Here is a 21210-nt window from a genome sequence, read left to right as displayed (position 1 = left end):
TGACTTCATGAGGAGTGCCTCAGCACTGTCAGATTTGGTGAAGCACTGTCCATATCAGGACTTTAGAAGACTTAAATTCTAATGGTTGAGTTAAAGACTGCCCAATGACTAATAAAGTTCTCAATTTTCTCATCTACTAGTTGACTAGTGCTCATGAATTCCAAAGTGATCGATACCCTTTATGAAATAATTTGTCATGTTACATTACAACTATTACTGTTGATGAAAAGTCTCCATGAAGCCACCATAAAGCTGAAGAATGTTGTTTTTTAAAAACAAAGAGCCAGTCTCAGATCTTAAACATTGCTTAGGCATTTAACTTCGATTTAACTCCTGTTCTTAAATCACTATCCAAATATGTATATATTTATTTAGATATTTTTGTTATATTTGGATAGATAGGTCTAATATTTAGATACCTTTAATGTTCTGTTCCTCATAATTTTGCCAAATGGACAAAATTCTTCTTCTGTCAGGCGCTTGCATGGAGTTTGTATCTGTATGCACAATTGGACATACAGGTTATTACCTTCCAGTTCTTTCCACTTGATGTCTGCTATGAGCAGGGCAGTTGATAGTCTCAAGAAAATGATGACAGTGTTTTAAAGTAGAACCATGACAGTACTCAGAGACCAATGGTTAAACAAAATTTCTATCACGCCTACATTTGACAAAAATCTATATTAATTCTCTAGGACTGCAAGAGAAATACAATGGAAGAGATTTCTTAGAAAGATGAAAAAGACATAATCTTTTCAAGCCTTGGAAGTGTAATAAAATAAGGGGTTGTTCTCTTGTTTTAAAGTAAAAAGACATCAGCTACATATTTCCAGATTTTATTATCTTGCTGTTTCGACAAACAGAACATATTAAGAGCTTTGTACAATGTTTCTTCTATCTCCTGTTAGTGACAACTCGGTTCTAAAGGGAAGGCAGCGTGATTTAATCGCTAATTTTGCCAGGAGAGCCCCAACTGTGCACTTTGCTACATCACTCTGAGAGTGAAGTAGCTCCTAGTACCTACAGGAAGACAGGAATGTATTTCTAAGCATGAAGCTGATGGGTGGTGAATCCTGTCTTTAACTGGAAAGTGGATTTGCACAAATATCAATTATAATGTGAACAGGACGATGAGATAAATGGAAGGCTGTTCTAGGCTGATCCTGGAAACTAATAAAAGAAAAAGTTGTGCTACATAAGTACAGCTACCTAAGTAGCTCCAAATTCAAGTCATGACAGGTTATTTAAGAAAAGGCTATTTGCTTTTTCCCAGATACAAGTATTTTCCGTCTTCAGATGCAGCTATGCTACTGGGGTTTTTTGTATTCTTTTACAACTTTGAGGGAATGAGATCCTTCAAAGAAAACAATACTTCGAACAGTTTCCAGCGGCAGTCAGTGCTTCCAGGGAAGTGGCAGAGCCTGCAGAGCCCGTGATGAACGTCAAACAGTGGCTCTTGCCATCGCTTCACTAATCAAGTGGAGGCATTCCGAAAAATGTTCTCCCTTGGCTGCAGCCATCTGTTCCTTGGCGTTAATCTGTGCCCCATGGCAGGGCTTTGTGAAGCAAAACAGTGCGCCGCGGGATCCGGCCCCCGCGTTGTTGTAGCCTTCTCGTAGGGAGGAGAGCGGGGTGCGGGCCTGTATCAGCCTGATAAGGAAAAGAGGATTCAAAACGGCCGTGGAGGGAATCCGTGGGAGCGAAGTGCGCAGCGTTGGGCCAGGCAGGCAACGGGATACAGCGGAGACCCTTTGATGGGATGTGGAAGGTTGAGCGCCGAAGCTGCCCTCATGGAAGCTCTCCTGGCCGAGCAGCCTCGCTTGGGGCGTGCCGGCACCGGCCGGGGAGCCGAGGTCCAGGGGGCAGTGAAGGTAATCGGTGGCTGGTCACTGCAGGTCAAAAAAGCCGTGTCTGTAGCACGCAGCAACTTCTAATCTCTGCGGGTGCAGTGTGAGCATTCAGTAGTCGCTGTGGGCGGAGGTGCTCTCAGCGAGCCTCCGGGAGAGCCTGCATTTAGGTGCTCTGTGGTTTGCTGCTAACGTAGTGATTTCTGTTAGGAGTTTAAGGTAAACGCTGGAATGTGTAAGGTATCTTCATCTTTAGGCATTTACTTGCAAATGGGAGATTTGGCTCTTATTAACGTAGTCACTTTCTTATTTAATTCCAAAAAATATTTTTTGAATAATGAGCCTTGATTCTAATTTTTATTTTAACAGTTTTATGCCTTTGAGTACCTTAAATAACTACAGAAGATTTCTTTCTCATTTTTTACTGTTGGTACTGTGAGGCTTTTCGTGTTTAAAACTGTAGTTTGGAAATGGTGATTTCTGTCCCAAATACTAAGAGACTTTAATATAACAGCATTTCTGGTTAACGAACTGTATTACGCTTATGGTGATATACTGATGCACCAAGAAAGTACCAGTGTTGACCATCTTACACAAACTGAGTCACCTAAAAAAGCTGAGATGTGTTGGTGTGATGCAGAAATTCACATCCACAGTGGCCTTTGAAAACAGTCTCTCGTCTTTTATGAAGTGCCACAAGGATATGCAGGTGAGGGGACACCTGAAAAGACAGAAAAACTTTGTAGAGACCTTTGTATAGTAGAAAGTTTTGTGATTGTAGCTCAGACACTTCCTTTCTCAAGAAAAAAAATGTTATTTTTATTCTTTTGTTTACATTTATACAAAAGAGTTAATTTAAAAGATGTGACCGATATTACAACATGTGGTAATGATCTGCATAAACACCAAATTCTGAGAAAAGACAAAAGTGGTTATCTCAGACTTGAGGAGAGAATTGCCAGAATAGGTGTAGGTGATAAAACAACATGTTCCATACAAAAAGGGTCACACTGATCATGCAATGTCTATAAACTCTATTAGTGCACTGCTATTGATACTGCAAAAATATACCATAATCTAAATTTCAAGATATTAAACATTGGAGGGACATACACATGTATATTTTTTAAACAAATGTTCTCGGGGAGACAGGTTTGAGATTGCATTGTTCCTTTTAGTTTCTTTATTTCTGAATTGATGATTTCCAAAATTTAATATTAAGTCAATGGCAGTTATTTCCATAGGATCTATTTGAATTTCCCCTGACTGAAGCCCTTTCTTAAGGGTTAGTTTTAACCTTTATTTCAGGTATATTTCTTATATATTCGTATGCCCATGGTTCATTTTCATGCCTGTTTATCAAAACAGCAAATCTGTGATTTATTGAAAACTACCACTGGTCACTTAAAAAACTTGTTAAAAATAATTTGGTTTCTTGGTACTTGCCGTAAGCATCTCCGTTAAGCAGATTTTATTCTAATAGTACCATAATTGAATAATAGATATTACCAGTCATTCTCCTTAAACTAAATCAATTCCCTGGGAGAAATCTCGGTGAACTGCCCCACTTTGGCAAGCTTCGTGTCGGTGGGGCGGCGCTCGCGGAAGCGGGGGTGTGCGGCGGGGTGCCCCCGGCGGCGGCTGCCGCGAGCGGTGCCGGGCAGCCTGGGCGGAGGAGCGCCGGGGGGCCCGGGCTGGCAGCCCGAGTGCGAGCCTCTTCGGCGGGCGGCTGCGGGGAGGAGCGGAGGAGAGCGTGCTCCAGCGTGGCACACAGGTCAGCTCTCGTGTTAAAGTTAGCACGAATCGTTGCGGTCAGCGGCGCGCTGGCAACGTATTCTCGCACCGCTGGACTACGGCCATCTGCTCGAATCGCCTCTGCACCTTATGCGTCAAGATGCTGCAATTCATTTTGGTATTGTTGTAGATCTTGCTAATTTTGTAAGCCAACTGTTAGAACAGGATGCGTCTTACTTAAAGGCTTTGGGTGTGGTAAATAATTGAATTAGTTCTTTCTAAGAACATTCGGGTAGCTCAGGACATTTAAATACCTAACAGGCACGAGTACAACATGTGTGTTGAAGCTGAGGGTTTAAACATTAAGGATTTTTCTGAGGAAATTTTAAAAATGCGTGCTTTTAATAAAGATATTTTGTCTTATTTACAAAACATTTGTATTATTATAGACTAAGCAGCTATAAAATGTCAGACTTAAATATTCAGTAGTTACTGAAATAGCTTTCTTCTCACCAAATGTTAAACAACTCCACAGCTCTTTTTTAACTGAGAGAAAATTCTGTTTCTAAAATATTAACACATTTTTTTCAGTAGTTACACTTCGACAGGACAAGTGTGGGAAACTCTAGTCTCATCATTTTAATGGAACATAAAACTATGAAGGTGCATGCTATGTGTTTGCTCTGTTAAGCTGTGAATTTGGTACTTAGGACAGTCTGAAAGAAAGGCATCGAAACTTATATTATCTCTTTGACCTTTGGAAAGAAAAATCTGAAAGTAGTGTATTTCAAGCTCTTGGGTGCTCCTGGGTTTCTTTGCTGCAGGTGCACGTAAAGCTATTCCTGCCCAAGAGTTGTTAGCCTCCATGTATGTTGTTAGAGGAAAGAAAACACGATAATGCTGTTGTGTGTGGAAGTGTAGTACTGCTTGTGCTTTAATCAGTGCGTTATTTAGACACAAATGAGGTAGGATTATGAAAACATCAATGAATGTTTTCTGTAATACTTGTGGGACTAGGTTTGAAATTATTTTCTGTTTTCATTCAAATGAGAAAATGTCTTCAACTGAAAGAAGGAACCTGTGGTTTCAGTGAAGACAGTGGCTTCTTGCTGCTTACTTCACTAAAGAAAACATAACGATCAAAATTCCAAACATCAGTTCCCTTTGTTTCTGAATATTGTTAATAGAAATACCTATAAATTTTCAAGAATGATGGAAATGAGAAGTATTTCTAGTTATTTCAGTACCAGCCAAATTGACTGTATTCTGTGAAGGTCTGTTTTTGAGTATTTCTTGTAGTAAAAAAACCCCTCAATATTTATATTAAATATAGTTATTACAGTGTGTATTCCCTCTGTGTGTTTATTTATATATATAAATTGCAATATTTGTATCTATAAATTGTATTTACAAGTACGTAAGATACAACATATTCTAGGCAGGAAAAATATTGTTATTAGGTCCTAAAAATTGGGTTTTTATTTGAAATACTAACATTTTGCTGAACTTTCTTCTCAGTTCAACTATAGAAGCTTTGCTAATGATGTTGTAACATCACACAGCCAGTAGCAAAACTTGTCCTTTTCCAGATGCAGCAGATCTGCTTTGCACCATTAAAATACAGGCATTGCACAGCTTTGCCTGAGACCTTAACTGCTAAGTGAGGTTGGTAAATGTCCAGGGCTTCAGTTATCAAGCCCGGAGAACAAGTTCATCAATCTAATCCTGCGGTAGCTCCTCAGGTTCACAAGATGATTAGGTGCCTGCTGTGAAAAGCACAAGAGGTGACGTCGTTTGTCGCCGCTGCCTTCTCTAACACATTCCCAGGCTGCCTGCTGTGGTGGAAAGGCTGGAAGAAATGATAGGGAGACTTGCCCAACTAGTACTCTACCTGAACATTACTTCTATTTACAGGATGTTCTGCATGTTCTGATATTTTACTCATTGAAAATGAATAAGGTAAAATGAGTGAACCTCATTAGACTTGATACTGTTTCACATTTGTGTCCCAAATATTAAATATAGTTGTAGTAATACATTTTAATATTTGCTGTTAAGCTCTTTTAACATGCTTAGGGGATAATCTAGTTTAACATAGACAAAATAATTTCCTCTTCTTCTATGCTTTTAGGGACAGATAGCAGTCTGAATGCCACTGATGCATTTAGAATAAACTATATCGTGTTTGAGATATCATCGTAGTTTATGTAGATTATTGTCACTCTGAGAAAATGTCTTATAATTTAAAATATCCCCTGTCACAGATTAGTAGTTTATATCTTGTTTTTGGCATTTAATTTTTATGTATATTTGTGTAGTGTAGAAGAGAATGTTGTTGGAATAAATGTGTCCTGCACCTTAATATTTATTATAATTTATGTACATATTTATAAATACATCGTTCGTAAAAGCATTTCCCAAAGTTGTTTGTTTTTTCCCCTAAATCTTTCTGTGCCACTTGACAGTCTCTGATCTGTAGGATGAGTGACCAATTTTTTCAAAAGACAAAACTGGAACTCCTGCAATGTGTGAGGACATTAAAGACAAGTTTAGAGGAACTGAGGGAGGTGTGCCTCAGAGCTGGGGAGGTGAGGAAGGAGTCTTTCCTCTCCCCCCCTCCTGCAAGCTGTTGTCCTCACTTTTGAAAGAAAACTGGGACAAATTAGCATAGAGGGAAGAGAGCAGTAAAGTAGAAAACAATAGTAAATCCAAAATACCCCAGTTTCTTCTTTTCTGCTTCTGTAGAAGCAGGCCTGCTTCTGCTTTTGCTAATTTTTTTCTTTCACTGTGAACCTCATAGTATATCTTTGTTTTATATCTCTTTGCTTTTATAGTATTTCTTCCTCTTGGCTGTTGTTATATTTAACCTATTAAATATTGGATCTTGTTATTTATATTTGTTCCAGACACAGTTCTTGTCTTTTCGGGTTCAATTATTTTACATTATTCCTGTGTCTCTTCTCATTCCATTCCTTCAGTCTAACCATCTCCTCTACTCCATGCCAAAATACCATCTTCATCCTGTACACCTCGCCTGTAATACCTGCAGTAGAGTATTTTTGCCTCCGTTTCGCTTCCCAGAGCAGGAGTTGCCACCAGCTCCGTTACCCGCAGGTGCCCGCTGCTGTGTCCTGTTGCTCACAAGAGCAGTGTCGCTGGTGTTCATCCCACACTGCCTTATGTTGGGACAAGTGCCACCTCCTTGCACAGCTAACACTGCTTTAGGGACAGAACTGACTGGACAACTTGTTGAGGAGAAAGTGGTCGTGACTGGGATTCGTGGAAGGATGGGTTGTGTTACGTGAAGCTGCGATAGTAGGCTTAGAGATTGGCAAGGGACACCTAGATATTAGAAGGATCTTGCTAATGGTAATGATCATGAAATGCTGGAACAGATTTGCTGGAGAAGGCTGTATGAAATCTGTCACTGGTAGATTTAAGAACGGGCTGGACAAATGTGATGGGAATGATCTAGTCGCAGCTCAACCTCAGCGTGGGGGAAGCAAACAGACCAGGTGATCGTGGTCTCTCCTTTGGCACCGTGAGTCTGTGAAATATTTGCACCCATCTTCAGCTCTTTGGCTGCCCAAAGAGGTCTGTGGCTAGCTAAAACTTTTTAAGATTGGCTTTGAAAGACCAGAATAAGACATCGGCTTTGTAAAAATGGCAGACGGGACATTGCAGCAAGCTAGACAGTTGGTTGCATCAGTATAGGATTCCAATTTCAAAATCTAATTGAAATATAACACAGGCTTGCTGGGAGATAAGAAAGTAAGCATCTATATTTCTTTGGCATTCCCTTCCTAAATGCCTGTAATTCTTTTTTTTTTCTGAATATTCTCCCTTCCCACAGATTTTCTTGCTTACTGAAGTAGAATTAACATGCCCCAGACAATCACATTTTAAATCAACATAGCTTTTTCAGTGCATTTTTTCAGTTTTACTTAGGACGGACTTTGTTTCTAAGTATTTTGAACCTCTTTTTTTTTTTTTTTTTTTTTTTTTTTAAGAAATACTGTCAGATTTATGAGGATCATTGTCCTGGGTTTCTGTGTCAGAGAATCGAGAAGTGAAAGTAATGGTATTGCATTTTCAGGATGCCAAATATGTGCACTTTGATCTGGTGGTACAGCATGCCTCAGGGAGTAAGTTGGATCTTGATTTCTTTAGTCAGTCATCCACTATCAGGTACCAGTGCCCTGATTAGGCAGGCTGGAAAACAGGGAACAAACATATCATGGGTTGGATATGGAAACATTTGTGAGGAGGCTGTTGGCATCCTCTATGCTCATTTTATGGTAATATTTTTGTGCTAGTAAATCCCTTTAATGCGTACAGAAGCAATAGTAAGTACCTCCATGTAGTAAATGACTATACGTGCATTGGTGAATTTTGGAAATGTTTCTCCCCTCCAGATTTAACACTTTGTTGCAGAGTGGAAAATGAAAACAATATCCGTATATTGAAAGTTGCCCTCTAACAAATGTGAGACCACTTGGTGTGGTTGTCTCTCCTTAACATTCCTCGCATTCTCGGACCCAAACCCACTGTTAGCACTTGTTGCAGTGTTAAAGCGGCTTTGTAGTAGCACCTACTAACGCTCACTCTATCGAGTGACATATGTGGCACTAAACGGCCTTCGTGAGCCGTTTAGTAATAAGCATTTCCTTGTCAGTCATGCCAAAGATATTGACTTGAGTCTAAAGACTATCTAGTTCTTGCTCACTATAGCTACTGTAATTATGAGTTCTCGTGAAATCTTCTTTTCAGAAATACATGCATTATATTCTCAGTCTTTTCTATGTTTTTCGTATTTAACCATAAAGAATGGAATTGTCTCTGGCTGTCACATTGGACAGGAACACTTTAAAGTCTTCTTTGGGATGGTTGCAAGGTGTGGGGAAGTACGCAGGTTCAGGATCTGGCCTTTGGTACCATGGCGCACAGCGCTGAGGTATTCAGCCTCACAAGATGCACAGCCGCAAGCTGTGTGGGTATGATCACGCCAAATTTTGGAGGGTTAACAAGGATTGTTAAAGTTATTTTTTCAAGACAACGAAGAAAAGATGCAGGACTTTCCCAAATGAAGCATCTGTTAGCGATCACGGTTTAGATACCTGTATTCTTGACTTTTGCTAGGTGTTTGTTTATTTCCGTGTACGGTCTCTGAAGAAAAAAAAAAGCAATGAAATGAAATCTTCAGTAATCACAATTTTTAAGTGGTAATTAATATTAGGACTTCATTTTACCTTGTTCTGAAACCAGCAGGAGGTGCTGAGCACTCCGATGTTTCCTTCAGAGCAGTAGGACTGAAGTATGCTTAGCGTTTCATGCCGCTAAACCCATGTATATAAGATAAATATTTGTTATTGTATTTGACCTTGAAGATGGGACTGGTCTGATAGGGTTAAGGTCAATGAGTGTATTATTTTTAGACAAGATACGGAGGACTTGGATGGCTCTGCTTTATTTTAGTGTGTTAACATCTGGCAGCGCTCTGTGTTCCATATGCTGCTGATTGTCCTGATACATTCATCTTCAGCGATTATCAAAAAGATTTCAGTGCTCTGGAGGTAATCACACATTTGAGAAGACGAATACATGAAGATAAGTGGAGAAGCTGCATGTGGGTTTTTGTCTATAAGAGCAATATTTGGGCAATCTTTGCAAGTACCCTCTTAATTTAGAAAATAAATATTTTAAAATTTGATTTAATTAGCTAATGTCTGTAAGCGCGGTAAGGATGAAAAATGGCATATTAGAGCTCAGTGCTATTATCACAATAGATGCAGAGAGCATTACTCCTTGGAAATTTGATTGTGCCATTTTTTAGTTCTGAATGCTGCACATTTTTGCTTATTTCTAATGATGATTAGTGAAAAGTTTTTAGATTTATACTTTTTTGCTATGTCTTATTTTTGTTGAAACATTTTGCGGGAGTGGTATGTCGGCATCAAATATGCTATCCAGTCGAGCAAATTTTGAAATCAGTGAGACTAAATATATGTAGGAAGTACTAGGCTATAGATTTTTTTTTCTCAAATTAGGTTACTTTTGTGAATACCTCATTATAAATAGCAGCTGCTGCAGTGAATTTAAATAATTTTGGAACTCTGATTGTTGGCCTAGTTGGCTGGTTTTTCTACAATAACCTGTGACTCCTTTGCTCCTTTGGCTTAAGAATGCAACTCTTTGCATATAAACAAAGATAGTAATACAAATGGCAACAAATTGTCTCAGCTATGAGCAAGGGATTTATTTGGGGGTTGGGTACCTGGAAAGACATGGGGAGTGAAGCTCTGCTGAGGGTTAGACTTCATGAGAGTACTACGGAAGTGATCAAGAAAATAAGAGATGAAAAGAGGAGGGCTTTTTTGTGGTAAGGAGGGGGTAGGAAAACCATAAAGAACATGAAGCAGAAAAGCAAGGAGAGAAAGAAAACCTTGTAGTTTTAGCTTGTTTTTTCTGGTGGCTATAAGTTATTATTTTGATTCTGTGCTGCTTTGTCCTTACATGCTAATAGATGCAAGAATGTACCCCAAAGGGAGAAAGACTTAAGTGTTTCATAGAGATTTTCACAGCAAAGAAGGTATTTCCTTTTACAGTACCACCTGCTTTCCTGGAAATCCCCAAAGTGTGGTAAGATGAGAGTGAATGGTGAAGAAAAAAGGAAAAAAAAAAGTGTAAGATGTCTATCAGCCTTGCACCTCTCACCTCTCCTGTGGCTCTTGGCCCAGCCAGCTCTTAGAGACGTTAGAGGCTTTAGGGTAGCCCCATAGCCCCACCATGTTAAAGGACTTCCTGCAAAGAATAATTCAAATCAGAAAACAGCCACAGGGTTCAAAGACTGGAGAGATGACACTTCGCTTCCCACACCTCTTGTAAGACACTTACTTGCTACCTACTCTGATAATGAGGAAGGGCACCATGGCATCAGCTCTGGCCATGGCTCTCCCGGTCAACCCTGGGACCACAGTCTGTCCCCACAACACTGTGGGGGACGTCTGGCTGAGATAGACATCAGGAAAGCAGCAGGAAGGCTAAGGTGGCAGTTTGCCACAAAACAGACTTGGAACATAGAGAACAAGCCAAAGTAGCAACGTTGCTACTCAATATTTCTCTCTTAATTGAATATCCATCATTTTAAAGAAAAAAAAAAGCAGCAAATCTCTTAGGGCATATAACATATCCATATCCACTGTTCAGATAAATCTTGTTTTATTTCATCAGGCACAAATTTGTTTAGATCTCAGCAGTGACCATTTTTCCTGTTGCCAATATCTATTAATGATAATTACTTTGAATACTATACTCACTCAATGATAGCATCACATCACGGTGAGGAAGATTGTGATCGTATCTAAACCTATTCTGTTTAACTCTGACACTCCTTCTGTTATAGCAGGGCCCTGATAAGATCATGCCTGTTAGGATCAGACATTAGTTGGAATCAATATTTGAAAATGTGCCTGTTTTTGCTTAATAGCAAAGTTAGTGTGAGGGTCAGAGTGAGATCATTTGTTGGATGAGATTGTACAGCTTCATCTTGTAATGGAAATGTATTCTTTGCTTCAGCTGCTGTGAAAAGTAAAAACAAGGACTCTTTGAAAACTGTACTGCTTCGCTCACAATCACTGTATAAGGAAGATACAATCATTACTATGATACCGAACATCTGTACGCTGCAGCATGTTGAGGTTCTCGTCAGGAACTGGTGCTCCTTTGTGCTAGACTCTGTCTGAACCTGATACTAAAAAGACAGCTGTTGGCCTCAGCTAGCTGGGGCTCTGGTTTTAGACCAGACGTGGATACAATGGTGACAAGCAAGTGTGGGAGGCAAAAGCTAAAACTGAGATAATTAAGATTAGTATAATAAACAACAGTTACATCACACTAAAGCAGGAGACGTGAGCTTTATAGAGATAGTGAATGAAAAATGCAGTGACTTTGCAGATGTTTTCGGGGAATTCTTCCTATGTGCATTAATCTAGTTGAAGAAAATACAAATAAACTGGAGGCATTTATTTAGACAGGAATTTTGAAGCTCGTCAGCTGATAAAGAAAAATATAATTTAGATCAATGATGGTGAACCTTTTTAGTGACTAGTGCCAAATTTATTTTTAAAAGCTCAGAAGCTCATGTGCTGCCAACACAAATCTCTCAGTGCCAAACCTAGCACCAGTGCCAACAGTTTACCATTACTGGTGGAGATGAACAGTCAGAAAACACTAAGCAGCATAATGCTGTTTCGCTGAAAAATATGGTTACTGTTATTTGTAGAGCCTTTCAGTTTTTGGTCAAAGAGACCAAAACAGTGCCCTGGGGGTATTTCTGTAGGATGCAGCAGGGCTGCAGTGTCAGTTTCTCTTTCCTCACAAACATTAATTTTTACTGTCTTTCAAAAAATGCAGTCTAGCAAAATAAATTGAGAAATAAAACGTACATAGAGGTAGAACCCGTTGGTTCGATCATTTGACTACAGAATATGGATGACACTAGTTCTTCAACTCAAATTGGCCTTGAAGAGACTCATACATAGCTTTTCCCATCCCAAGTACCTTGACCCCTAGACTGTTTTGGAAAGGATGACTCCGCAAGACATTTAAATAATCTGTTACTCATTTTAGTGTAGATTAAAAATTAATCTGGAAATTTACATTTTTTATGAAAGGATTCTTGTTTGCATGCCCAGCTCTTCATTTAGATGATTGCTAATTGCACATTGAATGATGTGCTAAGACCTAGATTCTGTTTACTGATCATTTCAATTTCAGTAATAACACTCATCACCTCTTCTTTGTGGTCTGACTTCGATAACACGGTTCACAATTTGAGTCCAGCTCCTCACATTTAACACACCGGTCACTAAAATGATGGCACTGTTTTCTGAAAGAGATTAAAGATTAAAGTATGCATGAAACACAGTAGCAATAATTTTTAGACTGTAATTTCTAATTTGGAATGAAATAAATATGCTGGTGTGTTCCCTTATATATATATATGTGTGTGTGTGTGTGTGTGTGTGTATATATATATATATATATATATATATATATATATATCAGTCACACAGACATATAAATATGCATATACAGGTATATGTGTGTATGTGTGTTCATACATATATATATATATATGCCATTACGAGTATCACATATGTGCCAACTGGTACTTATGAAGAGATTTAACTGTCACTTATGCTTCTTTAAATGCAAAAGTGAGTGAAATGACAAATAAATAAAAAGTGTGATCATTGCAACAGTTTTAACAGTAACATAATGACTTAATTCACCAGCACCATATTGCCTCTCAATGACATTGCTTACTTTTTAATATCATTGTATATGAAAAGAAAAACACTGTAAATTGAAACTAAAAGAAAAAACACCAAATATATCTCATCAAAGCTGACTTATACAGATGAAATTCTTTCCTTTTAATATGTGGATAAGTATATTTGAACAGTATTTTGCCCATGAAAGTGAGGTTTACTTGAACAACACATATTTTTAGGTATAGTTTGAATAATGAAGTTGCAGATTTCATTTTGCTTTTTATTCCAGTTTTAACAAAGAGCAGGAGGAGTAGAGGCATTTCTAAATTATTCCTGAAAAATATGGGATAAAAATTATCTTTGAGTGAAATATGTCAAGGTTTTAGATGTCTGTGTCACTGCACAGGGTAGAATTTTTAAAAGACCCATTTATCTTAATTTAACATTTAACTCCTGTAAAAATATTTCAGTGATTTGGAGCATCCCAAAAACGTTCATTTATGATCCTGACAATAGATAGATCCGTAATTAAACCAATATTATTTACAACAAAAATAGGTAGTTTTCCTTATAAGCATTCCCACAATGTGCCCTTCATTAGATTGGTGATACAATTTGTCCATTTATATCACTGAAAAACAATATACTAGTAGAATTTTGAAGCTATAATCTTTAAATGTTGATTTCTTAAGAATGTATACCTTTTGAATAACTCTCATACTCATTATTTCTTTCCTTGTTTTCTTATTTCTGAAGCATGGAATAGTTTCAAATTCCTTGTATTTCAACAATTTTCATGTGCCCTTTTTTATTTCAAAAATATTTGTCCTGTATTTTTGCCCAAAATACGTCATGTGTATGCCAGGCCAAAATATTCTAAGTACTCAAGTGGGACAAAACAGGAGGCTCTTGCTTTTCTGTTCTGAAATCACAAGGAGTCTAAATTTGGGCACATTGTAGAGTAGATCTAGTGCCTTAGCACTTTTTCTGCCTTACTGTCAGATATACATACAACAAGAATGTCATTCAGACAGTTGGACATAGCTGAAGAAATAAGGTGTTTTTGCCATGGCTATCCCTTTTTCCTCCATGAGTGAAGAATACTGAGCCATAATTTTACCTTTATGATAACAAACTATTCCACTTCCACTTCCTGTCCTCTTCATTGGCCAGCATTTTTGCATTATATTTAAGACCTGGTAAACTTGTGCCTCAGCAGTCAGAACTTCACTTTCAACCTGGATCTGAAACAGTTTGATAGAAAAACAATAAGGGAAGATTAAAGAAAAGTGTACCTGGATAAATGATGTAGAATAGTGTTTATGAATAGCTCTTGGAATTCCAGGAGTTTATTTGATTTGACTTTATTTATTTATTTATTTGGTTTGTACTCTTTGCCCTATGGAGATTTTGGTATCCAAGCTAGCTTATTAAATGTCATAAAACAGATGATCATGCTGTTGTTATTGTGACATCTGAATTAAGGTTGCAGAAGTACAATAATAATAAGTCTTTGCTTGAAAGAATTTACAGGCCAAAGAACAAACACAGGCAAAGAATGAGAGAAGGAGTATAATGTGATCATTTTTTTAAGTGGGAGATCACACACACAAAGATTAATGGAGTAGCTTGACAGCACTCTGGATGTCTCAGATTTCCTACAGGTTAGACCAGTGCCTGTGTTACAAGATTATCCCTCTGAGTGATTAGCAGACACTCAGAGTGTTGCACATTAGTGACCTGTGAGATAGACAACATTTTATGAACTCATACAAAAATTGTGAATTAAAAGTAAGCTTGTAGGAATCAGTCTATTTGCAAACAATTAATGACAGAAAGAATGACTAAACTTCTAATGAATATTTTCTGCAGCTAGTAATTGTAAAGAAAATGTAAAAACAAAGCAATGCTCCTTTGAATGCAATGAAAAATGAAAATGGAAAAAAATATGGACAAAAATAAGTGGACTCTTGTAGAAGTTCAGTCAGCGGCTACTGTGCAACGCATTCCTATCGTTTTGTAACTGATGGGTTAAAATTAAAACATAAAGATATTTTAAAAAATCCAGATTGGCAAATAGAGGGATCCTGTATCGTGTAAGGGCATGATGAAACCAACTGATAGCACGCTGGTGAACATAGTCTGGATTATGTCTTTGAAAAAGAGAAAAAGCTTGATGATGGTCTAGCAGCACTGTGCTTCCAATAGGCCAGTCAGTCAAATGCAAATACAGTCTATAATAAAAAGAGCTGGTTGACATAGTAATTGGGAAATGAATGTTATTTGTAGCTCCATATTTCTGTCTTTAGGAGTCTAAGAACTAGGAGGTTGGTATTGATAAGAGGGTTTGTGTATAAATCCTTTGTAATGAGGCTGTGCCTCTTCAGTCATTTGTATTAATTTTAACTTTAGATATGAACATCATTTTGTGAAAGGGATGACAACTAAAATAACTAATTTCACAAATGTCATACAAAAAATTCTCACGTTTTAGAAAAAAAATCCCTATTTTCTTTTTTTGTGGCAGGATGACGTAGGGGCTTTATATAGGAAGCAGCCTTCAGGTCATGACATGCACTGCAGATTATAGCTGTATTTGTGCGGATACTGGTAAGGATGAGTCCTAGTTTGGGTGAAGGAAACTATAATGTAGGAGAACTACTATCTGCAGTGCGCAAGGGGTACAAATATCCTTGCTATCCTTAATTCAGATGAAAAACATGCTTTCCAGATGCCTTAGGCTCTGTGTAAACTCAAATCAGTGATATTTTCCCCCAAAATTATATAATTTTTTCACTTTTTTAATTGACATATTTGGGTGATTAATAAACATTTGGCAGCTTCTGTTGGTCCGTATTGTCTTCGAGATTCTCATTTTTGACATCTTGTTCACATTGTTAACTTCTGAATATTTCTGTCAGAGAACCTGATAATGTAGAATAATATAGGAGATATTCCAGTACTAAACATTGTAGAAGAGGTAAAACACTGCCAGTGGTTTTAATTGCCTCCCTTTTGCTACTTGGTGCACAACACAACTCCCCTTTTCCTGCAGCTTTATTTCCATTTACATGGATTTCCTTGACTCTCACCTTTCCCTTTCCCCATCTCGTGATATCTATTCTCTTCCTGTTGCTAAATTTGTTGCTTCTTCATTCTGCCCTCCCAATTTCTTTATTTTTTTCTTCCCATTATCTCAATGGACACACTTCCTTCTCCTTTCTCTAATTTCTCTTGTTCTTTCTGGCCTTCAAGATTGTCTTCAGTGCTCAGGACCTTGCCCTTCCCTAATTTCAAGTCCTTCCCAATATACATTCTTTAGAATACATTAAATAGAAATAGCTTTTGGTGCAGATTTTAAGCAAAAAAGAATGAATGGTAATTTTGCAGGAAAGTCTCTGTTCACAGTAGTGCATTCCTTGTCATGGCTAGTTGTAGGGCTGGTTTTGAAAAGGTCTGTGTGCTTTTATCATTAGTACCCTGCTAGTTATATAGATGTAATCAACTCTTGTCTTTGGGCACTAGGTGCCCTACGGAGAGCAAGAGGGAATCTCTTGACTCTGCCCCTGTCCAAGTTTAACATTTCACAATTAGTCAGATATGATATGGGATTACTCTGCCATCTTCTGCTTAAGCATCAGACATGGGTACTACCAGAGGCCAGCTCGCAGGCTTGAGGGGCCAGTGGACTGGTCTTACACAGTAAATCCTATGCTTCCGTGATATGTTGACAGACCCTTACTTTAAACTGTGCTAGCAGGTACTACTGCAAGAAAACCAAACTGGCTGATGCACTGCTTCTGAGATTTTCCATAAACCCAGCATAAATGATAATGAATAAATAATCTCCTCCTAAATTTCATACTATAACTGAGCTTACCCCAGGCAGGATGTGCCATTGTAGATCAGTATTTGAAATAAGCAAGAATTCCACATTCCTGCTTGTGCAATGTGAGGAAAAGTTTGTCACTCCCCGTGCCATTTATTTCTCTCTAAGGTGTTGAGGTCTTAGGTCTCGTCTTTACATATCTTTGCTCATGCTAAGTCTCTCACACTAGAAGCTAACAAAATTTTTTTGGAGAAAAAAAGATAACAGGGAAGACATGCAAAATATTAGTTAAATTAATAAAATAATCCCACTTCCCTGATCTTCTGTGCAGAAAGAAAAGAAGAAATTGAATTGAAAATGCATTAGGTAATGCCTGATCTAGGAATTAATCTGCTTACTTACACACAGCAGAGATACAAATTCTCTTGAGATAGCTAACTTAGTTTCTGATGTGGTATAATCCATGTTTACACAAGCATACTTAAATTGCACTGAATTGTAAAGAGAAAAGATTCCTATGTAAAATGTAGCAGAGATGGAAAGCAAAATGAGAATTCTTTTTTTTCTATCGTACAGCAGTCTTCTCTTTCTCTATTCAAAGAAGCTCGTTAAAAGAGCTACGTTACCTCTAGACTGAACTGGGAAAAAGGTTCTCATTTTAATTGAATCTCCTTATTAGAGGAGATTTTAGCATTTAGCTACATTTTGGGCTGAGTGAATGATGCTGGAGGAATTCCTAAAGTTATTCTTGTTTTAGTCTCCACGGAAGTAAAGATGCTGGAATCATACTTTCAATCTTTTCTGATTTTATTTTTTAGTAAAATTGATCTGAATAGAGCACTTCATTCCTTTGCAGTTGGATCATCCATTAGTCAGTTTTCTTACTGACAAATGAATGTCCCGTTGTCACAGGCTGTCTTCTGTGTGCTAGGAAATTGTATGCTGTTTAAGTCCTCAAGACAAAGATGGTCATCTCATCACTTGTGGTTATCTAGAAATTTGTAGGTAATGTTTACCTGAGACTGAATGTATCAGCCATCTTTCCTTCATTTTATAATTGCAAATGAATTTAAGGAGTATTTGAATTTTGAAAGGTTTTAGAAATAGAGACCCATAGTGAATCCCAAAAGAGTTTTGCAGGTTTCTAGATTTAAGAAAATACCCCAGAGAAAAAGAATATAGATCATTAGAGAACAATTATTCAACAAACTTCTCAGAAGTATTAAGTTTGGTCATAACTACTGTGTCTGTGGTCAATAAAGAGCTGAGCTAATAGTATCCTTAATAGCAAGTCTAAATGCGTGGAAACAGGACAGGCAGGCCTGAAAGGTGGAATTAAAAAGGACCAGATGTTTGTTAGGTCCTGGACACCCTCTTCTGTTGTGTATTGTCATTAGTTCATAACAGAAAAAGTAGAAGAGCTCCTTGAACACATTGGAGAACAAAACTATGATCTGAAAATTCAATCAGGAAGCTTGGCATTGCTTTTCAAGCTGTGATTAAGTAGCCTTGACCAAAGTATTTAAAAACCAGAATGCAGGAGAAAAATCTGATAATAGCTGGGACTTTAGCTGACCCAGGCATAGGTTCATTGCCCTCTAGTGTCCAGGAGAAGAGGCTAGAAGATCATAAGGAATGCTTCTGGCTTTATGATATAGGAATCTAAATAATTTTCTTAAATTTTGCCATTAAATTTGCCATTTTCTTAAATTTCATTTCTATTTTAAATTTAAAGCAAAATATGTATCCAACAGCAGCCAAATTAATAAAAAAAAAAGAGCGAGGCAAAAGACTGTGGCTAGTGATATTTGTGATATTTATTTCCAAAGGTATGGAAGTTTCTAAGCCTTGCAACCTTTTTAAGCACATCAGTGAATAAATCAAGATTCATTCAATATTAATTGAGTATAATTACACATAAAAATGTTTAGGCTTTGTAAACGTTAAGACTTTTAATGCAGCAACAACTTAGTAAAGCATGTCTCTTATTGTATCTAGGGGTTTTAAATAATAAAATAAAAAGTAGTAAATAATGCTGTAATAAAATAGTAATATTAGTAAAATTATAGTAAATAGTGCTATAATAAAATATTTGCTCACAAGAATATAGTATAAAGTGAGACACTGCCAAGATAACTTTCCTATGAATCATTATGTGGATCCAATGTTTAGTATTTTTGAATTTATTCTTTTTGTTAGTTCCTCATATTTTTCATAGTTTCCTATATATTTATTTTTCATCCCAAAAATAAAGAAAAAGAAAAGAAAGTTTGGAATTTAGGGCTTTTATAACAATGACATTCTCCCTCTGGAGACGTCCTGTCTCCCCTCATAAAATGTAATGCCGGAGGTGGTACTTGATTTTGTGCGCTGAACACTATTTCCCTTGTCAGAAACAATTTTCAGTCCTTAGCCTCTTTATGTTTTCTTAATAATTTACTGTTATTTTAGAAAATGATCACATTCTTTCATAAGTTAATAAAAATATTCTTGAGATATATTTATTTTACCAGCAATTTCACACTGTAGCAAGAAAAGACAAGTGGGAGCTGAAGCCCACAAAGAGATTTTCTGAGGAAGTTGTGAATGCTTTGAACACTGTGGAACCAGAATAGAAGAAGAGGTACCATCAACATAGTAGTGATAGATATTTGTTTTTCATTAAACCTTCCACATTGCATTAGACCAACTTCTTCATAAATACTTTTTTAGGTGTTTTAATATTAGTTATCCATTAAGATGCACTTCAGCAGCGGTAAGTGCTATAGCAGCTGTATTTATGGCTGGAGGGTTTCTTTTTCTTTCCTAAGGTGGAGAGGTGGAAGTTTAAGACAGAGGAATGAGGTCAAATCTGAATCTTCTTTCAGTTTAGCAATATCTCAGCATAGCAGTTTCTCAGGGAAAATAAATGTGGTGTTTTTCTCAGTTTGTAGGTGTTCCTTGTATTTCTGTGATCTTTTTCATTACTATGAATTCCCCACTTAGCAGGTGAAGTCAGGAAAGAGAAGAGAAAGGAGCTATAAAAAGCCTGAATTTCCCACCAAATTGGAACCCTTTTTCCTTCTCCCAATCAGCATTTCCTCAATGAAAATCTTTTCAAGCTGCCACACCATCTGGGCTCAGCAAGAGTTAGCAAAGTCTGCATAGGCATCTCATAACAGAGAACCCACAAATTCTGCCCATCTGACTGAGGGTCCCAAGCATGAAAAAAATCCCTTTCCTGCAAGTATGGAGAGGGCTGTGTGTGAAGGTTGTTTCTGTGCCGTAACATGCAGATCTGTTTTTTATTATTATGATATCAGATTGATAATTTTTAGGATTATGAAGCCTGAAATGCTTCATTATATTACAAATATTAGTATTTTGGTAACATCATATTGAATTCTAATAATTGAGAAGCTAGTGTGCACCCAGGCTCAAAAAAGCTATTCAGCTTAGCTGTGCTGACAAGGAAAACAGAAGCAGCAAGGTAATCAGTAAGAAATATTACATATCTATATGAAGAGAAAAAAAAGTGGGACTTGGTGGCATATTGCAGCTCTATGCACCTGTAAACTTCTATCCTATGGCCAATAGTTCTGAGAAACATCTGTATTAAAATAGTGAAATGCTTGTTTATGCATTTTTTAGAAGAAATGTAATATTATTCATCAGGAATTTTTACACCAAGGCCAAGTTAGGGGAAGGTGTGATATCGTACGTTAAAAGACTAATGATCACACAATCGAACTTTTGCTGTCACATACTTAATCACTTAAATCATGATGCATGTTGTACTTTGGATAGTAATTTCAGACTTGAAATGGGCCTGCTGTCTTATTAATGTGGGCTACTGTTTGAAGTGTGGGCCCTTTTCCAGCGTAAAAATACAGGAGGGATTAATGGAATAATGGAAGGTTATTATAAGTATTTATATCAGTGGTGGTTTGATGAGTTAGAGAAGTGACACCAACCGTTCTATTCCTAAAATAGCTTCAGTTTGTGGCTTTAACTCCCCACTGAACCACGAGGATTTTTAGATTGCACGCCCTGGGACACAGAGGAACCAGAGGTGAGCTCAGAATTGGTTTGACAATCCTTGTACACTTGTAAGCTGTTGAAGCAGGCCACTTGTTCCGACATGCACGGCAGAATGACCTCCGCTGAGAACAATGCGGATTCTGCATTCATGAGATTCAAATCCTCAAACTTAGCGGACAAGACCCCATGAGGCTTGGTGTATTAACGTTGGATGTATTGTTTGGAATAGAATAGTCAAAGTGTAGCGTCAGTCCGGTCGTTGGTGTTACTGGACTTCTTTTTCAGGTATGTTGCTGTACGACCTGATTTTGCAGGTCCTGAAGCGTGTGAGGAGCTGCTGAGCACTAGATAATGTAACTTGAATCACGTCCAGTTTTAACCTTCTTCCAAACGTTTTTTCAGGCAATGGGTGAAAGTGTTAGGATATGTATTCAAATAAGCAAAATCTGTTAGCAAAAAAAGGATCCTAGGCTGAAGATGCTGTGGCATTGTTTGAACTCCCCAA

The 21210-nt window shown here is 37.6% G+C and overlaps 1 protein-coding gene across 2 annotated transcripts in view; it reads left to right on the top strand.

Moving 5' to 3' along the window:
* The window catches only part of ZFPM2 (zinc finger protein, FOG family member 2), a 313230-nt gene that overhangs the window by 160647 nt on the left and 131373 nt on the right, over positions 1-21210 (top strand). The window lies entirely within an intron of this gene.

The sequence above is a fragment of the Rhea pennata genome, chromosome 2 (assembly GCF_028389875.1).
Source record: "Rhea pennata isolate bPtePen1 chromosome 2, bPtePen1.pri, whole genome shotgun sequence".
Lineage (NCBI taxonomy): Eukaryota > Metazoa > Chordata > Aves > Rheiformes > Rheidae > Rhea > Rhea pennata.
This window is presented reverse-complemented; position numbering and strand designations above follow the sequence as displayed.